This window comes from Diabrotica undecimpunctata, chromosome 11 (genome assembly GCF_040954645.1).
Source record: "Diabrotica undecimpunctata isolate CICGRU chromosome 11, icDiaUnde3, whole genome shotgun sequence".
Taxonomy (NCBI): Eukaryota; Metazoa; Arthropoda; class Insecta; order Coleoptera; family Chrysomelidae; genus Diabrotica; species Diabrotica undecimpunctata.
This window is the reverse complement of record NC_092813.1, coordinates 14,166,488-14,179,551: the sequence shown is the minus strand read 5'-3', so window position 1 is coordinate 14,179,551 and position 13,064 is coordinate 14,166,488.

The following is a 13,064-nucleotide window of genomic DNA, read 5'->3' as shown; positions in this document are numbered from 1 at the left end:
GTTTTATTACATCATTTCTGATTCGGTCTCGTCTGGAAATACCTAAAGATCTTCTCATTGCATCCATCTCTACTGCTTCTATTCGCTTTTTGTTCTTTTCACTAATTCTCCATGTTTCAGCGCCATAAAGAAGAGTAGTTTTAATCATGGTCTCATATATATTAAATTTCCTTCGTTTCGTTATCTCTTTACTCCACAGTATACTATTGAGACATCCTAAGACTTTCTTTGCTTGAGTGATTCGTTTTTCTATTTCCCGTGTATCAGTTCCTGTATTGTCAAAGGCAACACCCAAGTAGTCATAGCTCTGACAGCAGGAAATATGTTGTCCGTTTTCGAGGTCTATGTTATCTGACTCGTTTCCAATACAAAGATATTTGGTTTTTGTTGTATTGACATTCATTCCCCAGTCGTTATATTCTTCTATCAGTTTTCTTAGCATGTACTGCATGTCTTCCCTGTCGGTCGTTAGCACTACATTTACCTTAATAAAAAATTTCCATCAATCTGGTCTAAATCAACAATTATTCCCATTTTAAAACCTTTCAAATCAAAAACTGACCCTCTTTCCTATAGACCAATTTCACTTACAATACATGCAAACTACTAGAAAAAATTATAAATAACAGATTAGTATGGTTTCTTAAAAAAAAACCGATTATTAAGCCATATCCAAAGCGGTTTCAGAAAAGGCAGATCAACTCATGATGCCTTAGTAGCTATTGACAATAATATATGTGAGTCTTCTAGAAATAACCAGAAAGTAATTGCCATATAGTTTGATATAAATAAAGCATTTTGCATGGAGATACAACATTTTACAAACCATGTCTAACTGGTGTATCCAGGGAAATTTTCTTGCTTTTGTAAAACATTTCATGAATAATAGAGTATTCCAAGTACGTGTGAATGGAATTACTTCAAAAACAGAATGTCTTAAAAACGGTATTCCACAGGGCTCAACCTTAAGCTCCACTCTATTTTTAATAGCAATTAATAATACCGCTCAAGAGATAAAGCTACCTTTGAAAGCAAATCTGTATGTAGATGACTTAGTTGTATATACTAGTAGCTGCAATATTACACTAGCCTTAAAAATTTTGCAATAATTTCTGCATAAACGACAAGACTGGTCCCAAAAAACTAGTTTTACGTTCTCAGGTGATAAATCTCGTTTTATCGTATTCAATAAAAGAAAAACTGATTAAAAACAACCCTTACTCTAAATGGTATCAACCTAAAACAAGTAGAGAGCATTGACTTTCTTGGCCTGAGACTGGACAGTCAGCTAACATGGGCAGAACATATTAAAAAGCTAGTCGTATCCTGTCAATCTAAAATAATGCTATCAAACCGATCTTGGGGAGCGGACACCCTAAAATTGCTGCATATATACCAATCATTAATCCGAAGTAAACTGGATTATGGTGCAATATGCTATTCAATTGCGAGTAATTATATTCTTAAAAAATTACACATTATACAAAACACATCTTTAAGACTTATTCTGGGTGCTTACCAAACTAGTCCTGTTTTCAGGTTATCCTAGATGAGTCCCCCCTATCAATACGAAGACAACACATTTCTTTAAATCACCCTAATAACACAAACTATCCACGGACATGCAGCGGCCTTTATTCTAGGAAAGTCTGAATATGCAGGTCGCATCCCTCAATTCTTCAGCATTTTCACGGGAGAAGCAATCGCCATTTTAAAAGCATTAGACATGTGTAATAGTCATGCAAGCTCAAACTTTCATACATATCTTAGGAAATGAAAAAGTAGATGAATTAGCAAAGAAAGCTGCTACTGACGAGCAAACTAAAATATCCAGCTCATTATTAATCAGCACTGTGTAAAAAATTGGCAACAAATGTGGAATTCTAATAAGTCTAACCTTAAAAACGTTAAAACTAGGATTTGCACTAAACTACAATTTCCAGAAAACAGAAGGCAACAGGTGATTATCAACCGACTAAAAATTGGACATACAGCGTTAACTCACCAGCATCTCATAACAAAAGAACTACCACCTGAATGTTCCTATTGTGAATATCCAATAACTGTTCAACATATATTGATTGATTGTCCTCTTGACTCCTACGAAAGAGTCATCAACAACGTACCAGAAGAAGCAAAGAAACTTAAAGATATTTTAAACTGTAATGTATCAAATACAATCAAATTCCTTAAGGACATACGGTTACTACATAAAATTTAAGTTGTATTCTATGTATCATTTTGTAATTTGGTAATTTATTATTTGTAAGTTAATACGCAATTTGTAATTAGTATATTTAATAACAACTGTAAAATTTGTAAAACCCGCTAATAACCTTTAATGGTTGATGCGGAAATTCTAAAAAAAAAAACTTATATAGATATTTCTTAAATATTGGAAACACCTTAAAAACTCTACAGTTGTTAATTATTTTTGCCTTATTCTGATTTCTAATAGACAAATAAAACAAACTCGATGACTAAATATTAACTAAATAAATGAATGAACCAATTCCCGCGAATTTATTCATAGAATTCATATGACAAAAATGTTTAGCTAACGGGCGGACCGTAAAAATGATAAAAAAAACCTGTTGTCGTACGGCCGTAGCGTCCTCCTGGTTTTCAGGGGTTTCTGGACGATCTACAACCGCCGCTCTCGAAGAGGATCTCAAGTTTCGAGAGTCCATCTTCGTATTTAAGTAGTTTATTGAGATACCGGCCGTTACGGGCAAGAAGTTCCGCCGAGCCTTTGTGGTAGGTGAGGGGACACCGGCAATCAGAATTCTTTAACAGTTCGAGCTTTCTTACAGACAAAATATTCTTACACTGACTTATATGTATTAGAATTCTGATGCGTGGTGTTTATCTCAAGTTCCACAAATATGTCGGCCTTCTCGCTTTGTGTAGCCGCGTTCCCTCTCCTCGAGAGGTACAAGAATGCCGGCAATGTCGACTCTTCCTGCTGCCAGTCGCTTCGTATAACTACCTTTTTGTTAACAGTAATTCATATAGTTACTATTTACATAAGGTTTTGGAGACGAAGTGGTATTGCAGCTTAACCTGATCGGAAAAGCAATTACAAGTCCCCGTCGGGGGACTTGTACTTTTATTCGCTCTTTACCGTGACAGGCCTAAATAACGCTGTGGTCAGATCGACACGATTTGAGATAGTTATAAGATCAATGTCATTTCTATCTCAGAAAGTCGTGTTCTACTGTCAGGAAGCGTTTTGTAGTCGACACGCCGGTTCTCGTACACTTGATAATTTAACTTCTAAATTGGATAACCATTATTAGGTATTATTCTTCAATTTTTTGGACGTCTTCGACGATAGCAGGATATTGGTTAATTAATAAAACTTAAAGGTAGCTTGGTAGCGCACTGAACCAACAAGGTCTTACGGAGTTAGTAGTGTATGACGACTGGATACCGTTCGGAAGATGTGCTGCTCTTTTATACACATCGTGTTTGAGAATTTTCAGCACACTTCCGCCGAGAGGCCAATGACAGCGCAGTTAATAACGAGCGCTGTGCTTGGCCGGCCAAAGTAACAATCTTTGTCGTGATTGGTTACCTTGGCGACACTGTTTGGGTTTAATAATACTGCCAAGGAGACTAACACAACGAAAAAACAAAAATTAACGAAATATCCTTTGCTTTGAAGTTTGCACAAAGGAAGCAAAATATTCTGAAAACTGATTACGAGAATTGACTGACAGAAGAACACAGCTAATGCAATTGTAGCTCAAAGAATCAAGAAAGAAATTTACTTTGCACTTTTTTAGATTGCTTATTAAATATATTGATGATAATACTACAAAAATCGAGAAGAAGTTTGAAATGGGCTACAAATAATACCTACTCACAATTTATTAGTTCGTGCTTAAATTACAATTATTCATTGATTTTGCACTATGTAAACTACTTTCTATGGAGAAAACAAACCACAATCGATCAGATATACATGTCTGGATTGACGATTCCATAGAACACAGCTCTAAACTGTTTCTATCTATATCCATTTTTATATATTCCTACTCAAAGTCAATACTTTTTCTTTCGTCGTACATAAATAAATCAAATATCCCAATTAGTTCCCAAAAATTGCCTGGTAAAGGGAATTAGGTGACTCTACATTAGCTAAAATAGGTAAAACAATATAATAGTATTATCAATATAGTATAACATGAATTTAATACTAGTTAACAGATTGACGATAGAATTAAACATGTATGTTAAAAGTTTATACCACAATAGAAACTGTTATCCAGAAGTTCGATTCGATATTAAATTTATATGAGATTTATCCACAATTGTGGCAGAACACCGTATAAACTTAGTGTTGCTCTAACATGCCAATAGAAAACGGTCTCAGAATGTCCACAATCTAATTATTAAAGATACGATGACTAATCCTTGATTTGCATTATGTAAAGTGCTTTTTATTAGGCATGCAAAAGTAAATTGGCTTCGATATACGAGATAAGACTGCTTACCTTATAGAGAACAATTCGAAATTGGAGTAGGATTTCTGTTCACAACACAATTTTCTGACTTAAAGAAAAAAATGTAACGAATTTTTCTTTAGTTTAAATGCTGCAAAAGAACCAACACATTCAGAAAAGTGATCTCAAGAAATAATTAATAGAAAAACATATAATAATAGTCTCCCGTTTTATACCGCTGTCGCGGCTTTGGGAGTATAGCAGGGTAGTCTGCTATATCTAGGGCCTACGGTATACAAGGAAGGTAATATGGCCAGTGCTACGCTTCAACCGTCTATTATTACCCCTGGTTTTACCCAAGGTACTCATTTTTATTCAGGCTGAGTCGACCTATAGAAAAACATACGTAGCCCAAATTGATCTTCTTCTAAATGTGTATATCTTCTAGAGATGTTGACGACCACATTGACCCATCTTGTTTTATTCACAGCAGCTCGAAATAGATCAGTTAACGTTAGACCTGTTTACTTCTTAAGATTGGCCAGCCAGGAGATACCTCTACGTCCAGGGCCTCTCCTACCCTCAATTTTGCCTTGCAGAATTAACTACAGAAGTCGATATTTATCATTAAGTCTGTTTTAGACTATAACATAAAATGATATAAGAAAATCGTACTAAGTTTTGTCATAATGTTAAACAGAAAACAAAATCTGTTGACAAAATATGTTATAGAAATTAGAACATGTCGTATTTTGATACCAAATTATTAGTACACACGCATGCGCAGTTAGGTTCTTCCTCTTTTTTTGCCTTGCGAATCAGAAACAGATAATAGGAGAATTTTCTTATGCATCATAAATATATATGTCTTTGTTAAAGCAAAGGTAAAACGTGGGTAAAACTAACTAGGTATTTACGTGGGTAAAAAACTAGGTTAAATGTTGGAGAAAATAAGGTTACGTTACAATAACAAAAAGAAGAATAAGAACATTGAGGTTAACAGTACATGTACACCAATTATTTTAAAAAAGGACTTTTTTAGCATGTAATGCGCAGAATCACATAACATATTTTGATACCAAAATGTGACAATGTAATACACAAAACTTCTTGTATTAATATTGTACACAATTATTTCATGTAAGTTTTTGTTATACCATTTTCTTATATCATTTTATGTTATAGTCTAAAACAGACTTTACGCAGTAAAGTAAGCCAATTTTTTTTTATGATGTTAACAATTTCTTTGTCTTATCTTATCCTCTGAAGAATAGTTATGTTACTTATGTGGTGTATATACGAGACCCTCAACAAACGTCGGTAGCACCACATTTCAAATGCCTCTAATCGTTTTATGGCATCTTCTGTAAGGCTCTAGCTTTCTACTCCATAGAGGAGGACACTAAACATAGTTTAAAAATAAGAGAAGAGTAAAGATTAGGGAGGACCCAAATTATTAAAAAAAGAATAATATATTTACTTCAAAACTACTGTTTTGGAGATCCTTAACACAATTGTTTAGGTCAAAGAAAAAGAAACTAGTTGTTGATTACTTCAAATGTTCCGCAAAGGGAGTAACACATTATCGAAACTGATTTCAAAAACTGATTGATAGAAAAGCGTAGGTAATCGAATGGTAGTTTACAGTGGATAAAAAGAATCATAAATTTACTTCAAAGGTACTGTTTTAGATCGGGTATTAAATATATTGGCAAAAATACTACAAATATCTATGGGAAGTTTGAAAGAGCTTACAAATATTACTTTCAATTTATAAAGTACTGACAAAATTATAATTATACATTTTTTTTATTATGTGAACTACTTTCTAAGGAGATACTATTCCAACCATGATCAGATATACATGTATGGAATAGAGATCAATAGGACACAACAGCTCTAAATTGGTTCCTTCTCTATCTATTTTCATATATTCCTAGCCAAAGAGATAAATACAACAGCTTTTCTTTCGTGTTGCATAAATAAACCAAATATTCAAATTCGTTTTCGATAATTGTCTGACAAAGAGATTTAGGTAACTCAACAGTAGCTGAAATAGATAAAACCATATCATATTATTATTTAATATGTTATAATATCAATATAATGTTAGTTAATAGATTGGAGATAAAATTAAACATGTTTATTAAAATTTTATAATACAATCGAAACGCTTATCCAGAAGTTCGATTCGATGTTAAATTAATATGTGATTAAACCACAATTGTAGCTGAACACCATATAAACATAGTGTTGCTTTCACAGGCCAATAGAAAACAGTCTCAGAATGTGTTGTCCCCAGTTTAACTATTAAAGATACGATGAAAACTAGTCCTTGATTTGCGTTATGTAAAGTGTTTTTTACAAGCAGCTGGCTTTGATATACGAGATTAGACTGCTTACCTTATAGAAAACAATTCGAAATTGGAGTAGGATTTCTGTTCCCAACAAAATTTTCTAAAGTAAAAAAAAATGTAACGAATTTTTCAGAAAAGTGATCTTAAGAAATAATTAATAGAAAAACTTCCGTAGCCCAAATCGATCTTCTTCTAAATGTTCCTATATTTTAGACTGTTTTAGATCGGGTATTGAGTATATTGGCGAAAATACTACAAACATCTATAGGAAGATTGAAATAGCTTACAAATAATACTCTCAATTTTTAAAGTAGTGACAAAATTATAATTATTCATTTTTTTACATTATGTGAACTACTTTCTAAGGAGATACTATTCCACACATGATCAGATATACACGTGTGGAATAGCAGCTCCATAGAACACAGCTCTAAATTGTTCCTTCTCTATCCATTTTCATATATTCTTGGCCAAAGGGATAAATACCCGAGAATTGTCTGACAAAGAGATTTAGGTAGGTAACGCAACAGTAGCTGAAATAGATAAAACCATACCATACCATATCATATTATTGGTTAATATGTTATAATATCAATATAACGTTATTTAATAGATTGGCGATAAAATTAAACATGTATATTAAAAGTTTATAAGACAATAGAAACGCTTATCCAGAAGTTCGATTTGTTAAATTTGTATATAATTAAACCACAATTGTAGTTGAACACCATATAAAGTACTGCGGAAATAGCGGTCATTCTACTGTGACTACTCTTTCCCCTGAAGAAGTTTTGTGAGGGACGAACAGAACTGTTGAGTTGGCCTCTTCGGAAGTTTCGTCGCTAGAGTTTGGTTTTTTGTTATTTGTTTAATACTTGTAACATATATTGAGGCAGATTATTGTAATAAAGATATATAAAGGAGTCATCCAAAAATGATTATGGCTATGGTTCCATAATTTCGGGTTAATTGTCTCTAGATGTTCCTCTTCCTTAGAGAGTTCATGCAGTTTGTCTAAGGGGATGTGATCTATCCTTAATGGTTTGAATTTAATCGCTGTTTGAATATCTATGGTCCTAATTTTGGGAATCAGTAGCGGTTCCTCTGAGATGGTTGTCCTCGAATTTATGTAACTCTGGATTGGGGTTTAGAATTCACATCTGGGCGGAAGATTGATGAGATAAGTTCCTTTTAGGCCCTAAATTTTTGTTGTAAAATATCGATTTGTAATTTTGGTTGATTCGGGGAATATTCCTATATAGGAGGCATCTGATAATATTTTAAAAGTGTATGTTTTTAGTATATTGGCAAGAAGCTTCTTAGATGCTCAACTGCACGATTTGTTTGATACAGTCGTCAGTTTTCGTTGCTTCTAGTATGGTTTCCTCTTGGCAAAGATATCTTGTGTCGATTCCGGCACATGGTTCTTCCAAATATTGAAAGGATTTTTCGTTTGTGAGGATATATGGTTCAGGAGGAATGATTGTAGTAGAATTTGCGGTAGGTATAGGAAATAAATGATAATAAGTAAATGAATTAGGATGTAGGATAGGAAAATGAATGATAAATGTAACAGTACGGTTTGAATAATAGGCATCTACTTTGATGATGTTGTAGTATCTTTAGTATGTCTTCGTCTTAGATGTTCACAAGCTGGTCTATCTTATGATGTTCTAGCATTTTATTCATGATCCATTTCAATTCATCTTTCTTGATCACACTGTTATGGAGAGTGTTTACAAGAGAAAAGGTAATGGCTTCTTCTAGGTCGTTAAGTATCTGAAGTATAATTTGAAGGGTCACATTTAATTGGTCCAGAACATTCCTTGCTTGCAAATAATGATTGAAGTCAAAAATGAATGTACTGAGATTCGTGCTGATATTATTTACTTCTTCTGCTATTATTTCTTGATTGTGTGTTAATAATGTGATAGTTTTGTTGAACTCTTTTATTATCTTCTTGATCAAGCTAATGTGACGATTAAGATGATTTATAAGATTTTCCTGATTCGTCTGTAAGATTTCTATTGCACTGTTGTATTTTTCTGCGTCATCTTGATTCAGATTTTCAGAAATTGCTTTGATAATGCTTCCTAGTCCATTAATTAGCCCTCTTCTTGTTCTGCTATAGGAGTAAATTTTTGAGAATTTTCCTCGAGCTGATTTTAATTGGTATCTTAGAGCTTGGTCGAAATTTTGTAAACTGCTAAAAACTGCTTCGAAAATGTTCGATTAATGTAGAATGAAATCTCTCAATCATCCCGTTGGATTGCGTATTCTCTGGTAGCGTATAGTGGATTGAGATTTTATGAGAATTTACAAATTCTTGTATTACTCCATTTTTAAATTCCGTACTATTATCGGCTACTATCATTGTTGGGAGTCCATTATGTGTTATAAAAATTAATCGGGCGTTGAGTACATTGATTGCATTCCCTTCATTTATTGGGTAGATTTATCCATACTTCGAAAATGCGAATGGTTAGAAATTTCTGTCCATTAGCCTGGAATGAATCAATGTGAACTATTTCCAATGGTTTAGTGGGAGTCAGTGTAACAATAAATTTTTTTTTGAGGAGCTCTGTCGTATTTATTTTCTTGGCATATATCGCAAAATCTTATGATATCTTCTATGTCCTTCTTCATATGAGCCTAGTAATCAGGGCCGCAGCTACCATGTGTGCTAAGTGTGCATCGCACACGGGCGGCCAACAATAGGGGCGGCCAAAAGCAGTCCACTGATGATAATACTTTTTTAAAACGAAAATAATTAAATAGTAATGATTCACATAATTCTGTGAACTCTAATATTCCAAACAATAATAATTATTCAGTACGTGATAATACTTAAATGCGTTTCATTTATCATGTATACTTATCATCCTAATCTAAAAAAAATATCATAAAATATTATTTACTATTTAAATGGGAATAAGCCACAATTAAAGGTTAAAATACGTTTATTGACGTTTCAATTTCCACTTCGTAAATCGTTCTCAAAATACAAACATTAGTAAATTCAATTTACTGGAAAATGGCCTGAAAATATGAATCCAAGTGAAGTTTAATTTGTTGTTGAAAATTTTCCCCAGCAAATTACAAAAATTAACTTCCCCAGATATACAAATAATGGGAAATGGGAAAAACTTATTATTATCGCACATTACCTAATCAAGACCAAATTCATCGCCCGTGGTTACTTAACTCATTATCACTAAATAGTATTTTTTGTGCACCTTGTAAACTGTTTTGTTGTGATGAAAGCAGCCGACAATTACTAAGTGGAATTAATGGGGTAAGTGACTGGCAACATTTAGCTATTATTTTAAAAAGACATGAATCCGGTGCAGCGCATATAAAATATTCTCAAAAACTGTTTAAACTATCTACAACATTAAAAAAAAAATTAACAGTTGACTCTGCTCTTCAAAAATGATATGAAATGGAGAAAAAACATTGGGGCGCATGTAGAACAAATAACAATTGTAGTAAGATGTGTTTCTGCTTTCTGCAATGTTATCTATAGAATATGAAGTGTGTGCGACATTGGACATTAAAGATATTGTCAAAACGTTTTCCGAGACGAAAGCCCGAAAACTGCGTTTTTAGTTTTTTTATGTGTTTATGTTTCTATTCACGGTTTATTTTAATTAAATGGACGTTTAAAGGATATTAGGATATACATATTCTGGACGTTGGATCATGGTTATTAAATTAGGATAATGGACGTTTAAATTAGGATATTAAGATGGGATATTAGGATATTAGAATATACATTAGGATAATATATATGGACGTTGGATCATAGAGTCTAAATGTTCAAGTAAGTATTTATCTATTTACAAATTGTTATTGTTACATTATGCATCTTCTGCACATTTCTTTAAATAATAGTATGTATGTCTAAAGTGTTGGAAGGGGGCGGCAAATATTAAGTTGCACACGGGCGGCCAATACCTTAGCGGCGGCCCTGCTAGTAATATCGTTTTATAATTTGACTTTCCGTTTCAGCTATTCCTCTATGGTTTGTTTTTCCTTCATGCTAGTTTTTTATAATTTATTTTTATTGTTTTTCTAGGTTAACATCTTCCAATAAAAGATTACATTTAAATAAGTCATATGCGTTGTGTTTAAAAGTTTTCCTGATAATATCTTGAGGTGTACTTTAAAAATTTTTAAGGTATCAGCTTTTAACTGATCTTTCGATAGCTGGATATGATAACGTCTTTTATCCGGAAAGGTTTGTATGATTGCTGGAGGTCGTGGATTGTAGTTGACGATTACCAAGAATTGGGTTTTCTACTGCTGTATGTATTGTTTCATTTCCGTCTTCATCCATGTTTTGATCTTCGTTTTCAACAGTGTCTTCTGGGATGTTTTGATCTTCGTTTTCAACAGTGTCTTTTGGGATGTTTTCTGAAATTAATTCTGTTGCTTTTTCCTCTACAATCTCATCAAATATTTGATCTGTATCTGGAATATTAGTCGCTGACCATCTATCGTCTTCCATGTCTACTAAATCATCAAAGAATTCCTTAATTTGTGAATCGATATCCTTAGTTTCCTTTGTGTGTATTTTAATTCGAGACAGTGTGTCTGCATTTGTATTAGCTTTGCCTTTTTTGTAAATTGCTTTGTAGTCTTCTTCTTCTTCAGGTTCCTTTTCCTATCGGAGGTTGGAAATCATCATCGCTATTTTAATTTTATTCGCCGCGCTTCTGAATAATTCTAATGAGCTGCAACCGAACCACTCTCTCAAATTTCTTAGCCAGGATATTTTGCGTCGTCCAGGGGTTTCTCTTCCCTTGTATCTTCCCTTGCATAATTAACTAAGTAATAAGTACTTCTCGCTCCTTATTATATGACCCAGATATTGAATCTTTCTAATTTTAACAGTTTTTCTTTGACTTCACATTCTTTCTTCATTTTTTGTAACACCTCTATATTAGTTACTTTTTCAGTGCACGTTATTCTGTGGATTCTCCTGTAGCACCACATCTCAAAGGAGTTTAATTTTTTGATTTCAGACTCTTTTATTGTCCACGCTTCCATGCCGTATAGTAAAGTAGAAAAAACGTAACAACGTAGCATTCTTGTGCGGATCTCTTGATTAAGATTACGGTTACAAAGTAAGTTCTTCAATTTTATGAACGTGTTTCTTGCCATTTCTATTCTGGATCTGATTTCTTTTGTTTGATCTCCATCTTCGGTTAGCCACGTTCCTAAATATTTAAATGTTGTTTATTTTTCGATCGTTGTATTATTGATGATCAGGTTATCTACATTTTGTGGTTTTTTTGAGAATATCATTGATTTCGTCTTCTTGAGATTCATTTGCAGTCCGTATCTTTCACATGCATTGTATACATGTTGTATTATGTACTGTAAATCTTCCATGTCACTTGCAAATATGACCGTATCGTCCGCATATCTAATATTATTAATGCTATTTCCGTTGACCAAAATACCTTCCACAATATCCAATAAAGCTTTTTGAAATATCACTTCACTGTAGACGTTGAATAAGAGTGGTGAAAGTATGCACCCTTGTCGAACTCCTCTAAGTATAATTACTTCCTCTGTCAGTTCTCCTTCGACTCTTTTTCTTCGTTTTTGGTCTTAAGAATACTTAAAAGCTTTTCAGGTTGAACTCTGTCAAACGCTTTTTTAAAATGTATGAAGCAAGCATATATGTCCTGATTCATATCCAGACATCGTTGTGTCAGAACATTGACTTCGAATAATGCTTCTCTAGTTCCTAGACCCTTTCTAAAACCCATCTGTAAATCACTTATTTCTTGTTCTAATTTCATGTGGATTCTGATATGTACGATTTTAAGGAAGGTTTTCAATGTGTGGCTTATTGATTTTTGGAATCGTTACAAAAGTACTTTAATTTGTAGTGAAATTCTTGTAATTTTAATCTCCAACGTACTAGATTGGAGTTGGGTTCCTTTAGGGAAAATTATATTGCAAGGGGTGGTGATCTGAAAGTATTTTAAATTTTCTTTCAAATAGATAGGATCGGAAATACTCAGTTGTCGACACCCTTGCTAACATTTGCTTTTCTATTGTGGAGTACTTGGTTTCGGTTTCATTTAGTGTCCTGGAAGCAAAGGCAATTGGTTTATTGGGAAGGTACTGCTTCGATAGCGAAGTTGCTGGCATCTGTTGTGAGGTTAAACGGTTTGAAAAAATCTGGATATTGTAATACCGGCTCATTAATTAATAATTTCCTGCACATTTCAAAGCATTCTAC